This window comes from Triticum urartu, chromosome 6A (genome assembly GCF_056163025.1).
Source record: "Triticum urartu cultivar PI428250 chromosome 6A, HENAU_Tu73, whole genome shotgun sequence".
NCBI classification, from domain to species: domain Eukaryota; kingdom Viridiplantae; phylum Streptophyta; class Magnoliopsida; order Poales; family Poaceae; genus Triticum; species Triticum urartu.
In genome coordinates, this window is record NC_141878.1 from 492,009,749 (window position 1) to 492,031,063 (window position 21,315).

Genomic DNA, 21,315 nt, shown 5'->3' on the forward strand with positions numbered 1-21,315 from the left:
TTTGGAAAAGTAGATACGACGGAGACGTATCAACTCCCCCAAGCTTAAACCCTTGCTTGTCCTCAAGCAATTCAGTTGACAAACTGAAAGAAAGAAAAACTTTTACAAACTCTGTTTGCTCTTGTTGTTGTAACTATGTCAAGCGAGCATTCAAGTTTTCAGCATAGATCATAACTAACCATACTTGCAATAATTCTCAGGTCTCATAATTACTCATATCAATAGCATAATCAACTAGCAAGTCATAATAATAAATCTCAGATGACAACACTTTCTCAAAACAATCATAATATGATATAACAAGATGGTATCTCGCTAGCCCTTTCTGAGACCGCAAAACATAAATGCAGAGCACCTTTAAAGATCAAGGACTGACTAGACATTGTAATTCATGGTAAAAGAGATCCAATCATAGTCATACCCAATATAAATTAACAGTGATGAATGCAAATGACAGCTGTGCTCTCCAGCTAGTGCTTTTTAATAAGAGGGTGATGACCCAACATAAAAGTAAATGGATAGGCCCTTCGCAGAGGGAAGCAGGGATTTGTAGAGGTGCCAGAGCTCGGTTTTGCAATAGAGATAAATTGTATTTTGAGCGGTATACTTTCATTGTCAACGTAACAACTAAGATATGGCGATATCTTCCATGCTAAACACATTATAGGCGGTTTCCAAACAGAATGGTAAAGTTTATACTCCCCCTCCACCAACAAGCATCAATCCATGGCTTGCTCGAAACAACGAGTGCCTCCAACATACATCAGGTCCGAGGGGGAGTTTTGTTTGCAATTAATTTTGATTTAGTTTGCATAAAGCATGGGACTGGGCATCCCGGTGACCAGCCATTTTCTCGTGAGTGAGGAGCGGAGTCCACTCCTCTTGAGAATAACCCACCTAACACGAAAGATAAGGACAACCTTTGTTGATACATGAGCTATTTGAGCATACAAAACAAAATGTTTATTTGAAGGTTTAGAGTTTGGCACATACTAATTTACTTGGAACGGCAGGTAGATACCGCATATAGGAAGGCATGGTGGACTCATCTGGAATAACTTTGGGGTTTAAGGGATTGGATGCACAAGCAGTATTCACGCTTAGTACAGGTGAAGGCTAGCAAAATACTGGGAAGCGACCAACTAGAGAGCGACAACAGCCATGCACATGCATTAAAATTAATAAACATTGGATGCAAGCATGAGTAGGATATAATCCACCATGAACATAAATATCGTGAAGGCTATGTTGATTTTGTTTCAACTACATGCATGAACATGTGCCAAGTCAAGTCACTTAAATCATTCAAAAGAGGATACCACCCCATCATACCACATCACAACCATTTTAATAGCATGTTGACATACAAGGTAAATCATTATAACTCATAGCTAATCAAGCATGGCACAAGCAACTATGATCTCTAATTGTCATTGCAAACATGTTTATTAATAATAAGCTGAATCAAGAACGAGGGACTCATCATATTTACAAAAGCAAAAGAGGTCGAGTTCATACCAGGTTTTCTCATCTCAGTCAGTCCATCATATATCATCATAATTGCCTTTCACTCGCACGCCCGAACGGTGTGAGTAATAATAAGAGTGTACGTGCATTGGACTAAGTTGGAATCTGCAAGCATTCAATAAACAGGAGAAGACAAGGCAATATGGGCTCTTGGTTAAATCAACAATCATGCATATAAGAGCCACTTCAACAATTTAATTATGGTCTTCTCCTATTGACCCCCAAAGAAAAGAAAAGAAATAAAACTATTTACACGGGAAAGCTCCCAACAAGCAAAAGAAGAACGGGAAATATTTTTGGGTTTTCTTTTTAATTATTACTACTACAGCAGAAAAAAAAACTACTACTAATTTTATTGGTTTTTCTTAAGGTTTAACAAACACACAAGAAGAAAGCAGGAAAAAGAAAATAAACTATCATGGATATTACAGTGAAAAAGTATGAGCACCGACATCTAGCAATGAGTGGAGTGTGTGTGAACATAAATGTAATGTCGGTGGGAAATACGTACTCCCCCAAGCTTAGGCTTTTGGCCTAAGTTGGTCTATGACCACGGCTTGCCTGGCGGATATCCATAATAATAGTTGTTGGGGTCGTACTGTGATGAGGAGGAATAGTTGGGATCATACTGATGTGCAGCGGTTATCGCCTGCTGTGCTGCAGCGTGGAGTCGAGCTGCCTCTGCTCTCCTCTCGTACTCTTCTGCCTCCTCTCTGGTAATAACATATCTTCCTTTTGTCTGTGAATCAAAGAAGGCAGGAGCAGGGAGAGTAATACGGAAAACACATCGTTTATCAAAAATTAAGCGATATAAGAGAGGTGATTCAAGCCTCTCGACAAACTGGTGCGAAGCCATAGAGTCATAATCTAAATATGCAGGAGGCAACTCCATATCACCCTCACGAATTTCTATCTCAAGAAAATGAGCTAAGCGGGTTGCATAAATTCCTCCAAAGAAATCTCCATTATGCCTATTATGATGCAACCTACAAGCTACAATGGCTCCCATATGATAAGATCAGGGACACACATGTGACATGCTTCATCCTTAGCATTTATGCATCTACCGATGAAGAGAGCAAAATAATGTATAGCGGGAAAGTGAGTGCTCGCTATGGTAGCCTGTGTTATATCTCTAGATTCCCCCACGGATATACTAGCAAGAAAGTTTCTAAATTCAGATTTATGGGGATCCCTAACACTACCCCATGATGGAAGTTTGCATGCAAGAGTGAAATCCTCTAGGTCCATGGTATAAGATTTGTCATAAAGATCAAACATGTCTGAAGGAGAATTACGCGAAGATGAATACTCAAACCTCCTCACAAATGAACTTGTGAGATCATGATACTGGGGGCATTTGTTAGCCTCAAAATCCTCAAGACCGGCATTGTGCAAATATGATTTGAATTCTTCTTTAATTCCCGCATGGTCCATAAAATTTTCCGATAGCCATTCGCAAGGCCATACTGGAGCGTCTCTTGGTGGATCCTCGTTAGCATCGCGCATAGCAATCATGGGTCCTTGCTTCTTAGAGGAACCACCTTGGAACATCTTCCTAAGCATATTGTTTTTCTTAAAAAATTCTGAAATTTTTAGTAACTTCAAAATAAAAGTAAACCAAACTCAATAATATTGATAGCAACTACTCCTACAAGTGCCTAGAGCCTATATCAAGCATTAGAACTACTTGGAACCATATAAATTTGACATGCAAGCTCAAGAACATGGTCACCTATGCAGCACAAATTTGCAAAGAATAAAGCACTAGAACAAAAACTAATTGGACCAATGGAGGAGTCACATACCGAGGAACAATCTCCCCAAGCAGTTTTGCGAGAGGTGCTTTGAGCAAGGAGATCGAAAATCGCAGCAAAAGTGGCTGGAACTCGTGCTTGAGTTGGTTTTTCGGGTTTGTGTGAGATAGAGGAAGAAGATGGGTGTTGGGATAAGTGGAGGAGGGCCACCGTGGGCCCACGAGGCAGGGGGGCGCGCCCTAGGGGGGCGCCCACCACCCTCGTGGCCAGGTGGCAGCTCCTCCCGCGGTAATTTTTGCACAGTAAATCCTCAAATATTCCTGAAAAAATCATATTAAATTGGCATGGCATTCTGAGGACTTTTATTTTCGGGATATTTTTATATTGCATGGATAAGTCAGGAAATAGACAGAAAATACTATTTTTACTTTATTTAATATAAATAACAGAAAGTAAAAGTGGGGTACAGAAGTTTGTGCTTGTAGTTTCATCCATCTCATGCTCATCAAAAAGAATCCACTAACAAGGGTGATCAAGTCTTGTTAACAAACTCATTCCGATAATCATGAAACCGGAGAAATTTTGAATAACACTAAGTTACCTCAACGGGGATATGCACATCCCCTATAATAAGAATATCATATTTCTTCTTGACAGTAGGGAGAGGAAATTCAAAACCTCCAAATATAATCGATGGAATTTTCCCAATAGAATTGATACTATGAACTTGAGGTTGTTTCCTCGAAAAGTGTACCGTATGCTCATTACCTGTCGGGGGTTGGGTGCAAGACGACATATGCCACAAGGTGGCTTCGTGTGAGGGCAAGACTGCTGCCGGAATATCCAGGGATGGGTATGCGAGTATCACGCGCTAGTTTACCCAGGTTCGGGGCTCTCCGGAGAGATAACACCCCTACTCCTGCATGTCTGAGTATATGTGGTATATCTGGTACAGAGTGCTCCTGAAGCTGTATCTGAGGTCAGTGCCATAGGCATCTGGCCTTGTATATGCATGTGGCATGGTGGCCGTTGCTCTTGGCCGAATGGATGTGCTTGGGCATGCTTGCCCGTAGGAGTGGATGGATGGATTTCTAGCTAGCTCTCTTGCTAGCTAGCTAGCTTGTGTGTGTGCGTGAGTGTGTGAGTCCATCCCCTGATGGATGGATGGAGCTAGCTTATATAGTGTGGAGTGGGCATGATAGCTTAGTATGTAAGCTAAGTGGTGGCGTGGGGGGCAAGTGGGCATGGGGCACCATGCCCATGATGGTGTGTGATGTGACGTGCATGCCTCCTTGTCCCCGGTGCACTTTATAAAACAGTGCCCAGGGACAGATACACTATAGATGACGTTGCGGTACGGCTGTCTCGTCCGCGGTATGGCCGTCCTGTTGGGGTCTTGTCGGTGTCGGGTCGGGCTGCAGTCGGCAGCCGGCTGGTTGGTGTAGTCGGCAGCTGGCTGGTTGGCGCAGTCGGCAGCCAGCTGGTTGTCGTAGTCGGCAGCCGGCAGTCAGCAGCCGGCTGGGCAGAGCAGTCGGACGGGGAGCCGACAGGAGCGGCCGGGCAGTCGGACTGAGGGGCTTTGCTAGCCCCAATGTCTTGATTTATTGTCTCACCTTTTTCGGGGTATCCGTGTCCAATTACTCTGACAGTAGCCCCCAAGCCTCCAGGCAACTTGGCAAAGTTGGGCGGAGGTTTTTTGGCGAGTGTTCATGAAAATGATCATGAAAAAGACAAAGCTAGTCCACGCAGATATATCAAATGTTTGCTTTTAGTACTGCAAGTTTTATGCGGAGGGTGCCGACTCGGTTTCGTCCGAGCCCCCTTAATCCTTTTCGTGTTCCGCCGCTTTTTGGCTTGTGCTCTTGCTTGCCGGACAGCCGCTCTGTGGTCTGTGGCTGAGAGTGGGCCGCAAAGTGGAGTGTATAGTACTCAGAGTCTGGGAGCAGATTCAACCGAGTAGATACTTGTAAAGGAAACAGTCGGATCGCCCGAACGTTTTTTCTTCCCGGGCGTTTTTCGCGTGGGTGGCCTCCAGCGTTCACTCTTGCTAGTCGGACAGCCGCTCTGCGGTCTGTGACTAAGAGTGGGCCTTTGGTACCGCGCACGGTACTAAGCCATCTGCGGGAACTAACGTCTCAGGCCAAGCGGCCAGCCCCCGGGCCAACTTTGGCTGGCACCGGGGCGAACAGTGATGCTACTGTAATAAAATGCGGAGACAGCCCCCGAGCATCGCTCGTGGTTATCCATGCTTGCGTGGTGCAAAAAATATGCGGGTGAGGAGCTCACATTGATTTTTGTGTAGTCGCGGTCGTCGAAGACAGCCGGCACGACTCGGCGCTCGCGGAGCGCGTCGGCGCACCCGCTGGGTGAAGCCTTTGAGCCTCCGGGTGCTCGAAGGGGGGTCCCGGCCGGTCAGGCTCGACTGGCCAGGCGGCGAGGCGTCTTGCAGTGACCTTTTTCTTCTTTTCTCTTTTGCCGGCTGCTGGCAGCCGGACAAAACTCTTCTTGTTTGCAATCTTCTATGGGGCGCGCCAGCGCACCCACTGGGTGTAGCCCCCGAGATCTGGGCTGACTGCTGAGCAGTCGGGCCGGATCTCCCGGGAACTACTTTGTCTTCTTCTTCACGGGGGCGTGTCAGCGCACCCGCCGGGTGTAGCCCCCGAGATCTGGGCCGACTGCTGAGCAGTCGGGCCGGATCTCCCGGCAACTACTTTGTCTTCTTCTTCACGGGGGCGCGTCAGCGCACCCGCCGGGTGTAGCCCCCGAGATCTGGACCGACTGCTGAGCAGTCGGGCCAGATCTCCCGGCAACTACTTTGTCTTCTTCTTCACGGGGGCGCGTCAGCGCACCCGTCGGGTGTAGCCCTCGAGATCTGGGCCGACTGCTGAGCAGTTGGGCCGGATCTTCCGGTGACTACTTTGCCTTCTTTCTCCTTCTCTTTGTCCAGCTGTGGGCAGCCGGACGCCTATTTCTTTTTTCATCCGACTGGGCAGTCGGACTTTCTTTTTTCTATCTTCCCAGCCGACTTCTCTCTCTCTCTCTCTCTCTCTCTCTCTGTCTCTCTCTCTTTTAGCACCCGGCCACTTCTTTCTCAGCCGGATCAAGCACTCGGCCACAGCGGGCAGATGGCCCTTTTCTTTTTCTCCCAGCCGGCTTTGAGCATTCGTACACAGCACTTCATTTTAGTTTTTATTTTGCACAGCCGGCGCATTGTGATGACCCAGCTGACACTTTCTTTCTTCATCTTTTCTCCAGCTGGCCAGGGAATCCGCAGGACGCAGTCGGGCGCGGCCGGAGGCGGAGCAGCCGGCGTCCGGGGTGCAGCAGCAGCCGACGCCCGGGTTGCGGGGAAGACGGGGCGGACCCAGCCGTCGCAAGTCGGAGGCGGCGGAGAGCGGAACGCGGCCGGTCATGGGGCGCGCACCCGAAGTCGGCTCGGGAGGAGGAGAAACCGGTGCGAAGCGGGCGGCCCAGGCACGGAGAGCCGGCCGCGCGACGAGTAGGAGCTGGCCACGGGGTGGGGCCGGGTGGCGGAGCGGAAGCAGGTACGCGGACTCGCAAGCCGGCGTGGGGCGAGCAGGAGCCGGCCACAGGGCAGGGCCAGGTGGTGGAGCGGCGCAGCGGGCGGCGACGGGACACGGCCGGGCACGCGGCGACCACCCGGACTCGGCGCGGGAGGCGCGGGTGGAGTCGGCACAGACGCCGGACTGGGCGGAGCGGCGCTTGGAGGCGGCCGGAGCCCGCGGGGCGACGGGGAGCCACCGGGCGCGGGCCTGGATGAGGCATAAGGCGGGGAGGCGGCCAATGCCAGCGGGAGGCGGCCGGCGCAGGGCCGCGACTCGGCGGGCGCGGAGGCCGGACACTGCGGCGGCCCGAACAGGCCAGGCCACCCGTGTAGGGGCCAAGGGAGGCCGGATGCGGCCGGACCGAAGCGGAAGAGGCCCGGCGGCGGGGGCCGCGGGTCTTCCGCGAAGAGGAGACGTGAGGCGGCGTCCGCGGCTGGGCAGACGCGAGGACGAGCGGAGCGCAAGCAATGGCTGCAGGTGGTGGTGCTGCAGTGCTCGGGGCGCACGCGGGCGTACAGAGCAGCGTGCCGTCAGGGCCTGTAGGCATGGGCGCGTGCGTGCGTTGTCTGGACGCTGTACGAGCAGTGTACGGGCGGTGTCCGACCACTGTGTGATATGGGAGCAGTGTATGGAATGGTTTTACGGCCATTGGCAAGCAATAATGCATGGGTTGCATACTGGGCAATGGCTGGCTAGTTTATGGGATATATCTGGTTCGCATCCGACCAATGTACAGGGATTATCTGGCCAATATCTGGCTATGGTATGAGATGTGGTTTGACCATTGTATGACTTCCATCTAGCTAGCTTGCATAGATGGTATATGGAGGAACGAACGCGTGTTTCGGCCGGAGCAAGGCGCAACGCGGAGGGGAGCAGACGTGAGCGGCGCGTGGATGGATACGGCCGACCGAAGCGAGGCCCCGCGCGCGGTCAGACGGCCGGCGTCTCTACGGTGGTGACGAAGAGGCCGACGGCAAGGACGCGCCACCCCTCGCGGTCGCTTCGGGGGCGGGTCGATGTTGAGCCCCCGAGCGCTACCGGAGAGACGCCGCGACGCCGCGGCAGAGGCGATGAAGAAAAAAGGGTCCCGCCAGGACTGCGAAACCAGCAGCAGCGCGGTAGCATAGTACCTCCCCATGGTGGGCGCCAAATGTAGGGGGTTGGGTGCAAGACGACATATGACACAAGGTGGCTTCGTGTGAGGGCAAGACTGCTGCCGGAATATCCAGGGACGGGTATGCGAGTATCACACACTAGTTTACCCAAGTTCGGGGCTCTTCGGAGAGATAACACCCCTACTCCTGCATGTCTAAGTATATGTGGTATATCTGGTACAGAGTGCTCCTGGAGCTGTATCTGAGGTCAGTGCCATAGGCATCTAGCCTCGTATATGCATGTGGCATGGTGGCCGTTGCTCTTGGCCGAATGGGTGTGCTTGGGCATGCTTGCCCGTAGGAGTGGATGGATGGATTGCTAGCTAGCTCTCTTGCTAGCTAGCTAGCTTGTGTGTGTGCGTGAGTGTGTGAGTCCATCCCCTGATGGATGGATGGAGCTAGCTTATATAGTGTGGAGTGGGCATGATAGCTTAGTATGTAAGCTAAGTGGTGGCGTGGGGGGCAAGTGGGCATGGGGCACCATGCCCATGATGGTGTGTGATGTGACGTGCATGCCTCCTTGTCCCTGGTGCACTTTATAAAACAGTGCCCAGGGATAGATACACTATAGATGACATTGCGGTACGGCTGTCTCGTCCGCGGTATGGCCGTCCCGTTGGGGTCTTGTCGGTGTCGGGTCGGGCTGCAGTCGGCAGCCGGCTGGTTGGCGCAGTCAGCAGCCGGCTGGTTGGCGTAGTCTGCAGCCGGCAGTCAGCAGCCGGCCGGGCAGAGCAGTCGGACGGGGAGCCGACAGGAGCGGCCGAGCAGTCAGACTAAGGGGCTTTGCTAGCCCTGATGTCTTGATTTATTGTCTCGCCGTTTTCAGGGTATCCGTGTCCAATTACTCCGACATTACCATTAACATGAAAAGTGACATTGCCTTTGTTGCAATCAATAATAGCCCCTACAGTATTAAGAAAAGGTCTTCCAAGAATAATAGACATACTATTATCCTCGGGAATATCAAGTATAACAAAGTCCGTTAAAATAGTAACGTTTGCAACCACAACAGACACATCCTCACAGATACCGACAGGTATAGCAGTTGATTTATCAGCCATTTGCAAAGATATTTCAGTAGGTTCAGCTTATTCAAGTCAAGTCTACGATATAAAGAGAGAGGCATAACACTAACACCGGCTCCAAGATCACATAAAGCAGTTTTAATATAATTTCTTTTAATGGAGCAAGGTATAGTAGGTACTCCGGGGTCTCCAAGTTTCTTTGGTATTCCACCCTTAAAAGTATAATTAGCAAGCATGGTGGAAATTTCAGTTTCCGGTATCTTTCTTTTATTAGTAATGATATCCTTCATACATTTAGCATAAGGGTTTGTTTTGAGCACATCAGTTAATCGCATACGCAAAAATATAGGCCTAATCATTTCAGCAAAGCGCTCAAAATCCTCATCATCCTTTTTCTTGGATGGTTTCGGAGGAAAAGACATGGGTTTCTGAACCCAAGGTTCCCTTTCTTTACCATGTTTCCTAGCAACAAAGTCTCTTTTATCATAATGTTGATTCTTTGATTGTGGGTTATCAAGATCAACAACACGTTCAATTTCTACATCATTATCATTACTAGGTTGAGCATCATTATTAATATTTTTACTAGGTTCATGTTCATTACCAGATTGTGTTTCAGCATCAGACATAGAAATATCATTTGGATTATCAGGTGGTTCAGCAATAGGTTCACTAGAAGTTTGCACAGTTCTATCATTTTTCTTCTTCTTCTTTTTAGAAGAACTAGGAACATCAATATTATTTCTTTGAGAATCTTGCTCGATTCTCTTAAGGTGGCCTTCAGGATACAAAGGTTCCTGAGTCATTCTACCAGTTCTAGTAGCCACTCTAACAGCATAATCATTTTTCTTACTATTCATTTCATTAAGCACTTCTTTTTGAGCCTTAAGTACTTGTTCTACTTGAGTGGTAACCATAGAAGCATGTTTGCTAACAAGTTTAAGTTCACCTTTAATATCAGCCATATAATCACCGAAGCGTCTAATCATATAAGCATTTTCTTTTAATTGTCTACCAAAATAAGCATTGAAGTCGTCTTGCTTAAACATAAAGTTATCAAACTCATCCAAGCACTGACTAGCAATTTTAGTAGGAGGGACTTCAGCTTTATCATATCTATAGAGAGAATTTACCTTTACTACCTGTGTTGGGATATCGGGATCAGGAGGTTCTTCAGTAAATAAATAAGTAAGATCATATGTTTCTTCAACAGGCGGTGAATTAAGACCATGTATTTCTTCAATAGGAGGTAAATTCTTAAAGTATTCAGCTTTAATACCTTTTTCTTTCATAGATTTCATTGCCTCTTGCATATCTTCGGGGATGAGAAATAGAACACCTCTCTTCTTCGGAGTTGGTTTAGGAACAGGCTCAGTAATTGGAGCAGGAGTTGGCTCAGGAGCTGGCTGAGGAGCTGGCTCAGGAGGTGCCCAATTTTTTTCATTTGTCAACATATTATTCAATAGAATTTCAGCTTCATCCGGTGTTCTTTCCCTAAAAAGAGAACCAGCACAACTATCCAGGTAATCTCTCGAAGCATCAGTTAGTCCATTATAAAAGATATCAAGTATTTCAGGTTTCTTAAGAGGATGATCAGGCAAAGCATTAAGTAACTTGAGAAGCCTCCCCAAGCTTGTGGGAGACTCTCTTCTTTAATTTTCACGAAGTTGTATATTTCCCTCAAAGCAGCTTGTTTCTTATGAGCAGGGAAATATTTAGCAGAAAAGTAATATATCATATCCTGGGGACTACGCACACAACCAGGATCAAGAGAATTAAACCATATCTTAGCATCACCCTTTAATGAGAACAGAAATATTTTGAGTATATAGAAGTAACGCGATCTCTCATCATTAGTAAACAGGGCAGCTATATCATTTAACTTAGTAAGATGTGCCACAACAGTTTCAGATTCATAGCCATAAAACGGATCAGATTCAACCAAAGTAATTATATCAGGATCAACAGAGAATTCACAATCCTTATCAGGAACACATATAGGTGAAGTAGCAAAAGCGGGGTCGGGTTTCATTTTATCTCTAAGTGATTCTTTGTTCCATTTAATTAATAATCTCTTAAGCTCATATCTATCTCTGCAAGCTAAAATAGCTAAAGAAGCATCTTGATCAAATAAATAACCCTCAGGAATAACAGGCATATTTTCATCATCACTATCATCATTGTATTCAGATTCAATAATTTCTCTTTCTCTAGCCCTAGCAATTTATTCATCAAGAAATTCACTAAGGGGCACAGTAGTATCAGGCATAGAAGCAGTTTCATCATAAGTATCATGCATAGCAGAAGTGGCATTATCAATAACATGCGACATATCAGAACGAATAGCAGAAGCAGGTGTAGGTGTCGCAAACTTACTCATAACAGAAGGTGAATCAAGTGCAGAGCTAGATGGCAGTTCCTTACCTCCCCTCGTAGTTGAGGGATAAATCTTGGTTTTTGGATCTCTCAAGTTCTTCATAGTGTCCAGCAGATATAAATCCCAAGTGACTCAAAGAATAGAGCTATGCTCCCCGGCAACGGCGCCAGAAATTAGTCTTGATAACCCACAAGTATAGGGGGTCGCAACAGCTTTCGAGGGTAGAGTATTCAACCCAAATTTATTGTTTCGACACAAGGGGAGCCAAAGAATATTCTCAAGTATTAGCAGCTGAGTTGTCAATTCAACCACACCTGGAAACTTAGTATCTGCAGCAAAGTGTTTAGTAACAAATTAATATGATAGTGGCGGTAGCGGCAACAAAAGTAAAGACAGCAAAAGTAATGTTTTTGGTATTTTGTAGTGATTGTAACAGTAGCAGCGGGAAAGTAAATAAGCGAGAACTAGTATATGGAAAACTCGTAGGCACCGGATCAGTGATCAATAATTATGCCGGATGCGGTTCATCATGTAACAGTCATAACATAGGGTGACACAGAACTAGCTCCAATTCATCAATGTAATGTAGGCATGTATTCCGTATATAGTCATACGTGCTTATGGAAAAGAACTTGAATGACATCTTTTGTCCTACCCTCCCGTGGCAGCGGGGTCCTATTGGAAACTAAGGGATATTAAGGCCTCCTTTTAATAGAGGACCGGAACAAAGCATTAGCACATAGTGAATACATGAACTCCTCAAACTATGGTCATCACCGGGAGTGGTCCCGATTATTGTCACTTCGGGGTTGCCGGATCATAACACATAGTAGGTGACTATAGACTTGCAAGATAGGATCAAGAACTCACATATATTCATGAAAACATAATAGGTTCAGATCTGAAATCATGGCACTCGGGCCCTAGTGACAATCAATAAGCATAGCAAAGTCATAGCAACATCAATCTCAGAACATAATGGATACTAGGGATCAAACCCTAACAAAACTAACTCGATTACATGATAAATCTCATCCAACCCATCACCGTCCAGCAAGCCTACGATGCAATTACTCACGCATGGTGGTTAGCATCATGAAATTGGTGATGGAGGATGGTTGATGATGACGACGGCGATGAATCCCCCTCTCCGGAGCCCCGAACGGACTCCAGATCAGACCTCCCGAGAGGTTTTAGGGCTTGGCGGCGGCTCCGTATCATAAAACGCGATGATTTCTTCTCTCTGATTTTTTTCTCTCCGAAAGCAAATATATAGAGTTGGAGTTGGCGTCAGAGGGTTTCCAAGGGGCCCACGAGGTAGGGGGGCGCGCCACCCACCCTCGTGAGAAGGGTGTGGGCCCCCTGGTCTTCATCTTTGGCAAGGATTTTTATTGTTTTTTCTAAGATGTTCCGTGGAGTTTCAGGTCATTCCGAGAATATTTGTTTTCTGCACATAAAACAACACGATGGCAATTTTGCTGAAAACAGCGTCAGTCTAGGTTAGTTCCACTCAAATCATACAAGTTAGAGTCCAAAACAAGGGCAAAAGTGTTTGGAAAAGTAGATACGATGGAGACGTATCACATATTGTCAAAATAAGCCATAAAAGATGTAAAAAAGTCATTTTTGAGTTATGGGCTTGGGCTTAAGTAATTCCGCTTTGGAGGGGGGTGTTTCGGGTAGAACCTCACTAAAAATTGAAGGGAAGGGGAATAGTGAAATGACTCTGTTGTCTGCCTATATTACACTCAAAATGCAACTGCTGACGCCCGTGTCACACCTGACCCTCAAGTAAAACAAGCACGCAAGCATTCACTGCCCTACCCGCTTGCATCTTCTCTCCCCATTCCACTATGCGATGAATTGCTATGAGTTGCTTCTGCTGCTGCTATATGATGCATTGCTATGAGCTGCTCCTACTGCTGCTATATGATGAATTTCTATGAGCTGGTGCTGCTGTATGATGAGTTGCTATGAGCTGCTGCTGCTATATGATGAATTGCTATGAGCTGCTGCTGCTGCTATATGATGAGTTGCTACAAGCTGCTCCTGCTGCTGCTATATGATGAGTTGCTACAAGCTGCTCCTGCTGCTGCTATATGATGAATTGCTATGAGCTGCTCCTACTGCTGCTATATGATGAATTGTTATGAGCTGCTCCTGCTGCTGCTATATGATGAATTGCTATGAGCTGCTGCTGGTATATGATGAATTGTAGACTGCTGCTGCTGTATGATGAGTTGCTATGATCTGCTGCTGCTGCTATATGATGCTTTCAGGTGCTGCTGCTATACGATAATAACCAGCCACTTGGACCATCAAATTTCAATAAATAATTGTTCTTCATTTAAATGTGGGTCATGCGTTCTTCGTTTAAATTAGGCAATGGGATCTCTATGGAAAACATTGACCAAAGTAGATTGTGCCAAGTAGATGGTATCTTTGTATTTGCATTTTGAGCAAATAGTTATGGTCTGTTTTCCTATCATATTAATTACTGCACTGGGTTCAATTTGTGATGTTTGCAAGTCAAATTAATTTCCATATGGGTAGCAAAATGAAAAAATATAATGCAATCTAGACTTTCCACTGATCATACCAAAGATAAGCTGAAAATGCAATGAAAAGAACTGGTTGGCTTATTACATGGAGCTTATATTCACAGGTGCTTATTTTCTTAGGATAACTCGTAATAACTGTCCCTAAGAAACTTGGCTAATAGAACTGGCATACAAATAACATGTCATGATGATTGCAATGGAGGAGTGACATACCATGGAACACTGTATAGGCTCACCGCTGCCTCTCCTTTTTTGCGATGTTCCATGAAATTGCCACATACATCTTGTACTTTTTCATTGTGTAACCCTATCGGCAAGTTGACACGGCTAATTTCAGACATCTCTACATGATACTACATTGCATATCCCTTGCGCATATTTAAACCACCAATTAACAATTGTGTGTGTACCATAAACTAGCCGTGACTCTGTATGCTGGACTAGCATGCACTCTAAGGGAGCCTAATGTAGTGCACTGGAATTCCTACATGCCACCTACGATTTTGTGTAATGTACTGCCCCTGTTCCTAAATATATGTCTTTGTAGAAATTCCAGTATGGACCACATACAGATGTATATAGATGCATTTTCGAGTGTAGATTCACTCATTTTGCTCCGTATGTAGCCTATAGTGGAATCTCGAGAAAGACTTATATTTAGGAACGGAGGTACGAGGTAGTATCATGTATGACATCTACATATCTAATTTAGCAGCCAGTAGTAGAAATCATTGTCTGCACAAAGGGATTACTGGTCGAAAATCCTAGCAAAGCACGCAGGCAGGCACAGAACAATACAAGAGAGAGAGACGCGCTTACAAGATCATAGCAATGCCTCAGTCCAGGATCTTGGTTGGCCAAGCTGTTAGATCCATAAGAAACATCGTCCTTGTAGTTTTTGCCAGCTGCATAACAGGTAATAGCGACCGGTTAGTATATTTGAAGTACATCGGGCAGGTGATGCTGGACGGGTTTAAAGGTGACAAGTACCTAGGCCGTGGCGGGTGCTTGGCATCTCTCCAGACTGTGGGAATCAGGTTAGAAACGTCGAGGGTGATGATGCTGCGCTGGCTATCGGGGTCCGGTAAGGATATCTAGAACCGTCGAGTAGGGTGTTTGTGGAGCGGCTCCGGTAGGGTGGACTACGGTGTGGGCGAAGCGGATCTATGGTCGTGGACGAGGGCGTAGGTGAAGCTGCTCTGGTGGTTGGGTTAAGGATGGTGTCGATGATGCGGATCTGCGGCCGTGGACGGGGTGTCAGAAGCTGCTCCGGTGGTTGTTTAAGGGTGGTGTCGACGATGCGGATCTGCGGCCGTGGATGGGGGGTCAGAAGCTGCTCCGGTAGGTTGGATGAGGGTGCGAGGAAGCGGATCTGAGGCCGTGGACTTGTGAGTTGGCAAAGCGGCCCCGGTAGGGTTGAGAATGGTATAGGCGAAGCTACTCTGGTAGGGTTGAGGAAGATGTCGGCGAAGCGGCTCCAGTAGGGTTGAGGAAGGTGTCGGTGAAGAGGATCAGAGGCCGTCAACGGGGGCGTCGGTGGGGCGGCTCCGGGGGGTGTGGACGAAGCGTCTCCGTTGGGGAGTACGAATGAGCCGCTGCAGATGCGCGGCGGTTGACGAGAGTACCGGCGAAGCAGATCCGGCGAGGTACAGTGGTGGATGAGCAGTCTACTTGTTTCTAGGGGAGGTGGGAGGGGTAGATGCGGCCGCAGAAGCAGATCCAGCGAGGTGGACGCCGCTGGCAGTGAATGGGCTATGGTACGCCGGTGGATGAGCATTCTAGGGTTTCGAGAGGGGAGGGGAGAAAGGGCGATGAAGTACGGACGGCGTGATGTAAGATGCTCTGGTGCTGTGGAGTTAGTCGTTTTTGCAGGAGAGGGAGAGGAAATGGGGGTGCCGTGTAGTGGGGGAACCGGAAGTTACCAAAGCAGCCCCGACCTATCATGTAGATGAGGGCGGTATTGTAACTGTTGGTCTCCGTGCACCAAGGACAAAAGGGGGATTTCGCATGCTAAAGACTAAGGTGGCGGAAATTTTAGAAGGAGGCGGGAGATTTTGCCGCCCGCGGGATTGTTCATATCCACTTTCAACTAACTTTGGACCGTGCTAGCGGGAAGGTCATGCTAGACTGTGTACACGGGGCACGCGTCAGCAGTTAATAACTGGTGTGAAGTCCACCCGAGAAAACAGACAATAACTCGGGATGATGCGCCGATAACTTGGACGTTCACACGGGCACGGCCAATCATACGGGTGTAGTGGCGCGTTAACAAAAAAAGGGATCAAACGCTCAGCCTATGTATTTCTCGTGTAAATAGATAATTTAGTGCCATTGGTTATTTACTTTAAACATTATGCATTGACGTGTTAGTGTAGAGGCGCACAAAAATAAATGGATATTGTAGTCAGCTACTTAAAAGTGTTACCTCATATGATTACATAGCCTCCATTTCATAAATTGCGTACCCGTTGAATTCATATATGAATATTACATATATTACTTCAAAATAGAAACTTAAATCATCCAAGACTAATGAATTTGAATGCAAGAGTAACAATGGTGCATGTTCATGATAGCTACATTGGTTGTTTGAAGAAACATCAATGTAACTTTGGCATGCACAACTAAAAAGGCTTATTTAAATAGAAAAAATGTGATATGTGAGTGTCCAATCTTTATAGCGTTGAATCGATATTGTACCTTTGGCCACGATACGAAGTAGATATTGACTTATGTTCAAGCGATGCACGCCCACGATCGCTAGATAGTGATACGTGAATGAATTGTGCAATCTCTCTCACACGCATACATATCTCATTTCCCTGTGGGCATCGGAATCACACAAGTGCACTTCGTGTATTTGTCTCCCTCCGTCAGGGTTAAATTCGTCTTTCTACCCCGTCCTACAAGTCTCTCACATAGAAACACACATGCTCTCTATGTCTAACACGCCCACCCCTTTAATTCTGCCCACCCATAGCCACTAATATCTCTCACACATATGCTATCTACCTATCCCTTAATATAGCTAGATATGTGTCACACAAACTTCTTCTCCCTACTAGCAAGATGCCCATGCGTTGCACGGAACATCAAGATGCATTTGTATGAGAAGTTTATCTTGTGGGAGAAAAGGATGAACGAGGGAATGCCTTATTTGCAAATGCGGAGAGTGGTGTGGGTATCTTTTTGCAAAATTGCCATAGTTTCATTCCTGTCCATCGGATATAAATTGGATGGCCTATATTGCAGGATGGCAGCAACACCATCATCACCAACTCTGTTTTTTATACGAGTAGAGATATGTGAGTGTCACTCCCCCCCACGCACACCCACACTTCCCAACACCGAAGGAGTAGGGTGACACCTCGATCTTGATACTAATCTATCGACTGGCTTCTCTCTCAAACATACACACACACACACTACCCGGCACCGAAGGAGTAGGGTGGAACATCGATCTTGATAATAATCTATCTACTCCTCTTTCAAACACACACACACACACACTCGCTAGTTGTGCCTCTGTGCCTACCGTGCACACTCTCGATACGTCTTTCTCTCCCCCCAACAATGACAGCAGAAGGGTGACAACTCGACCTGATCATAATCTATCAATTGGTTTCTCTCTCAAACATTGTGTCTCGGTGCCTCGCTCGGTAGCCCCCTCGATATGTAGACTTCTCGCGCGCGCACAGCTGTAGTGACGATGACACTGAACCCAGCGTGCCTTGTTTTTACCGGCCTCATGTGATAGTTTTCACCCTGTTTTCTATTAATTAACAAGGCAGCCTTTTCTTTGTTACTACTAGTGAATCTGAAATCATTCGGGGCAGACATAAAATATATCACTTCAACCCAATTATTGCAGCAACTATTTTAAAAGAAATAAACTAGCTGCCCGTGCGTTGCACGGAACATCAAGATGCATTTGTATGAGTAGTTTATCTTGTGAGAGAAAAGGTTGAACGAGGGAAGGCCTTATTTGCGAACGTGGAGAGACGTGTGGGTATATTTTTGCAAAATTTCCATAGTTTCTTTCCTATCCGTTAGATATATATCCGATGGCCTATATTGCAGGATGGCACGCACACCATCATCACCAACTCTGTTTTCTACTCCCTCCGTCCGAAAATACTTGTCATCAAAATGGATAAAAAGAGATGTATCTAAAACTAAAATACGTCTAGATACATTTCCTTTTATCCATTTTGATGACAAGTATTTCCGGACGGAGGGAGTATTTGTCTTTTTTAGAGATTTCAACAAGTGACTATGACCGGACCTTACCAACATACTCAAAAAATTAGTCCATAATTTTGATGTTACCCTCTTTTCTTGGCGGTGCAGTGCCATCTGGATACCTCATAAATAAATAAAGTACTACATGATACTAATATATGATACATGGCGCAGGAGTACTAAGTATTATTAATACAGTTATGCTAGAACTCATCTAGGTGAGATATAATTTGGTCTCATTCATCTTTTATAGCCATTGGATGTGATGCTATATAAGATGCGTGTGTGCTGATGTGGGTTGTATTTGTTCTTGTGCAACGAACTGACCACTGCATGTCATGTTTGATAGTCTCAAGTCATTAAAAGCATACAAGCCCCACATCTCTTCTTGGTTGATTCCTCTATTTATGTCAAAAAATAAGTAACAACGTGAGAGTTAATGCACCACGCCTATGTGTTTACTATTTGGTTTTCGTAAGATGACTTAATACTCCCTCCTTTCCGGTTTATAGGGCTTATCTCAAAATTTTAGTTTTTCCATTTTATAAGACTCAATTTGGTTGTTCCCCATCACATGTTCAGACTTCAAGGTGCATTAAATCATTGCATGCATGTATTAAGAGAAAACTGACCAATGCATGCACTTTATGCATGTATGCATTGCAATTAATGCATTTGTAAACATATTTTTGAGGAAAACAAGAGCATTAATTGGGTGCTTTTGCAAACTACAAAAAATATTCCACCTCTCATCATCTACCTTGGTTGATGAGATTTTTGAATTGAGCCTTATAAACCGGAAAGGAGGGAGTACTCACCTAGACAGAGGGAGTATTCGATTTGACAGCGGGCGGCGCAGTTCCTGATACGGCTTTAATGCAGACGAGGGAGGGAGTAGCGGTTCCCGATATGTTGAATGGCCAATGCATCCTTCTTCAATTAATGCATGAGGGAAGTAATGGGAGGAGGTCCGGGAAAAGAGGCTGCACAATGTGTATGCAACGCAGTTTGCCCTCATATAAAGGCGCCCCTCCATTCCAATGCATCTACCACATCGTACGCACCTAAGCATTTGTCTAATCACCTACACTAAGCGCAAAAGAGCTCACGCCAGACCCATGACAGCGATGCTCGTGAGCGGCCAGCGGCTGTGCCAGATGGTCCACGACGCCGGCCTGTGGCATGGCGCCGAGGATCGTCTCCAGACGGTGTTGGAGACCAGATGGTGGATGGCCGCCTTCGACGCCAACTACGACTCTCAGTTGGACCAGATGATCGTTGCCACCAGCAACAAGTTCACCGTCCTCAAGAAGCTCGCGGACGGCATCGCCGTACTCCTCCAGCCCACGCGCCCGGGCTCCTCATTGCCTGCCACCCGAATCGGCCTCCATGGCCGGAACCTCTTTCAAGCACTGGTGGCCCTGCGACTGCCCGTCGACGCCATGAAGAATGTCCACCTGGAGGTCGCGCTCGCCGCGAAGCGCCTCGCCCTGCAAGAATTCATCAACCTACACATCCACATGTACGAGGAAATCATGTACATAGGTATCTACAAGGCCAGTGAGGACGCTACGACGTTGGCCTTCCTCAACCGGATGGAAGCCTTGGATGCCTTTGCTGAGAAGCACCTCGACCTCGCCACAAAAGCCGCTGCTCCTTAGCCGCCAGTCGGTGGCCCGGCGCACTAAGTTGCGGAGGAGGAGGTCGTACGTTCGTGGATCCATCTTTCTTCTTGCCTTCTGTAACCACCACTGCGGTCGCATCATCGTGGCCTTAATTCTTATTGTGCTGTTGCATTCTCGTTCCAGTCAATACCGACATGTGCGATCCCTTTGCTTAATGATATGCATCACTGTAACTAGTACTCCATCCGTCAATTTATAAGTTGTGCTTACCTTTTCCATCAACTTCGTGCAACGCGCGGGCATCTTGCTAGAAACACTAGAATATGTCTATATAATCCGTATGTGATAGCCCATTTGAAATCTCAAAAAAGACAAATATTTAGGTACAGAGGGAGTAATATATTAGGAGTATATCAGAACAATAGTGATTTCTTTCAAGTTTGTGAACAAATACTACTATTCTACTACTTTGGATCCATCGCAAGCACGAGCACATTGCTGGTAAAATGAAAAGGCCTGCCGCGTTCGCGTCGCACCCCCACACGCCCGAGAATCGGGAGTACAACACGGCCCGTCCGGCACGACACATGGCTTAGGGAAGGCGTGTTGCCTAGCATTTTCACTTTCATGTGGGACCGCCGTTGAGCAAACCGACACCCCGCCCGCCGCCGGGTTGGAAAAAAGAAACGAGGGGAAGATCTAGCTGTAGCACGGAAGCCAAGAAATTTGGTGTCAGACGGGGCTCGTTGATAGAGTAGGAGCATTCCGTACTAGTACTACTCCTACTAGTACCAAGTTTGTACTCCTAATACTATATTACTAGTACTACCACTATACAACTAGTAGTAGGTACGTGCACGGCACAACATCGTAGGAACAAAAAACGGGAAGATCTTGTTTTGGGTGATTTATCTTTTTTTCAATCAACGTAGTATGAATAATATGATGTGGGGGCACCCATGAAGCTTATGTGGCTTGGTTGCATGGCTACGGAAGGTTAGAGAAAAATAAATAGATAATGTGTTTAGAGTGCACTCCAATAAATAGATATATATACTTTGGATCCATTGCAACGGACCGGCACATCTATATCTATACCCCCTATATAGTGTGTGAAAAACTTTGAAAGTTGGTCGTTGGATGAAGCCAATCCGACGGTACAAAGATGGCAAATCCGAGCACTACTGGCCGTTGGATATCATCCACCAGATTCTGCCACATGTATAATCTAGAAGACTCCATGGTTGAACTTAATTCATGACTAAGGGCCTCTTTGATTCATAGGATTGCAGAAACACAGGAATAGGAAAAAAGTAGGATTGGAATGGCATGTTCATTGGATCCCTATAGGATTTGAGTTTGTTTGATTGTGTCACATGAAAAACAAAGGATTTCTTTCAAGAGGTTGGAGTGCATGTTAGAATTCCTGTGAAACGTAGTACAAATGAATCCTTAGGAAAATATTCTACATGATTCAA